A 2352-nucleotide genomic window follows, 5' to 3' on the forward strand; every position below is an offset into this window, starting at 1 on the left:
TTTGTTTGTTTAATTCAACTATTTGGTTGAAAATTCAGGGTGGAAACTTCGCCTGTAAATACCATGGAATTTATTTTCAAAATACGAAAACCGAGAATTTACTTTGTTCGCAACAAGATTTAAGTTTTTATTATTGAAATAATTTTGGTCTATTAGCTAAGTGATTGATAAACTTATATGTTCACGTGCAACTATCATTTCGTGCACTTAGCCTAGAAGATTTAACAATGTTATTACAGACCCCGGGATTCATTGAGTACATCTCTAAATATATCTGTACTTCATGAGAAAGAATTTTTATCACTATGAAAAAAAGTGATAATTTAACTGATGATATTCCAAAAATGCAGAAAAGTCATTTTCTGAATTTTTTCGAAAAATTGATTTTATCACATTTGATTCGCTTGCCACTGAGTTATCCTGACTTGGAACAGATAATCTTGCAGGTCAGAATTCGTTATAATTTGAAAATTCCCACTTCTAAATTGTAGATAAAGAAAGTACTTCAGGTAGTTTTCAGAGTAGAAATACTATTTCAAAAAAGAAATATTTCTGAATTATAATTTAAAATTTTGTTGTATTGTTGTATTATTCATCCTTTTAATTGACAATACATCACTGTATGGAAATGTAACTACTTTGTTGAAAATCAACTTTTTTTACGACAAATTCAACTATAAATTGAACTATTTTGCAAAAAATCCGTTTTTCTTACTGTTTAGAATTATATTTTAACATAATATTTGACTATTCCATTTACGGTTGAAAATTTATCTGTTTGTGGATGGAAAGTAACCTATTTGGTTGAAAATAGATATTTTTGATTTAAAAATTAAACTATTTGTTTGCAAATCGATGTACTTTGTAATGAACATTGATTTCTTTGACTGAAAATGTAACTGTTCTATTTTTGATTGAAGATTGATCTTTTATAGTACTAACTTCAAGAAGTTGGATGAAAAATTGTCTTTCTTAATTGAAAATGCACGTCTCTTTTTTTTAAATCGGTTGAAAGTTAAAGTATTTCAGTTAAATATTTATAATTTTAGTCGAAACCTTATCTTTTAGGTAAAAAATAAAATTATTTGGTTGAAAGTTATACTCTAGTTAAAATTCATTTCTATGGTTGAAAAGTGAGCTATTTGATAAGAAATTGGTTATTTCTTTGAATGATAATAAAATAATTTTTAAACTGAACATGTAACTATAGTATTATTCCAGATGAATATTGTATAATTTTGTTGCTTGAAAATTATCGTTTGGTTTGAAATTCTTTTTTTGTTTATAGAAATTAATCTTCTTGGTTGGAAATTTATCTATGGTCAAAAAAAATTACTCTATTTAAAATTTTTTTAAATTGAAAATTCATCTTTCTGTTTTAAAATTCAACTATTGCAGTGAAAGATTTATAATTATAGTTGAAAATTCATGACTTTGTTGGAAAATATAACTATTTTTTTAAAGTGAGTTTTTTTTTTTAAAGTAATTTTTTAACCTAAAATTTTATTCATTCCAACTGAATATTGCATAGTTTTAGTTAAAAATTCATCTGCTTGGTTCATATCAATTTTAAAAATTGAATTATTTAAGTTTTGGTTGACAATATATTTATCTTTTTTAGTAAACAAATTTTTTTTAGTTGAACATTCAGCTATTCTATCTGAATTTGTTCGTTTGTTGAAAATTAATTTTTTCAACTGAAAGTTCAACTATACCGCTTTTGTTGAAAATTTATATTTTTTAGTGGAAAATTTAAGTATTTGTTTAAAAATTCATTTATTTTTCATTTTTTGCTCTGTTGTGTTAAAGGATGCTTAAGATAAACGTCATAAATTAAAAGAAATGTTTGCGCTTTGTGACAGATATTTATACTAGAGATGGGACCAGCAGTATCATACCTATTGCTTACTGCTCTCTGGCCTCCTGCACACTCCGGCGAAGCAGTACCTACTGCCCGCAAGAGGTTCGCAGGACCTACTGCAAAATCCGGCCTGTACTTTACTGCCCGCCGAAGTTGCAGTAGCTCACTACCGCAATTTGCCGGATTTCTCCTGCAAACTCCGCCAGGCTTTTCTACTGCTTTCTCCGGCCATAACAATGGAAACACATGCGCGCTTAAGGGTCCAGGCCTTCAAACTTTCTTTACCAAGATGCACCTATTTATGTGCACATGTGTATTATTGTGTGTGTATATGAATATGTGTGCATACTTATTCTTTCTAGTCGCGACGCCCACAATGAAATTTGTTGTTAATGGTTCTTTTTTTTGTCAAAAATTATACTACCTGGCTCAAAACTGAATCATTTTCTTCAAAGTTCGACAATTCGGTCAACATTCATCCTTCTCGTTTA

Source organism: Belonocnema kinseyi, chromosome 2 (genome assembly GCF_010883055.1).
Source record: "Belonocnema kinseyi isolate 2016_QV_RU_SX_M_011 chromosome 2, B_treatae_v1, whole genome shotgun sequence".
Lineage (NCBI taxonomy): Eukaryota > Metazoa > Arthropoda > Insecta > Hymenoptera > Cynipidae > Belonocnema > Belonocnema kinseyi.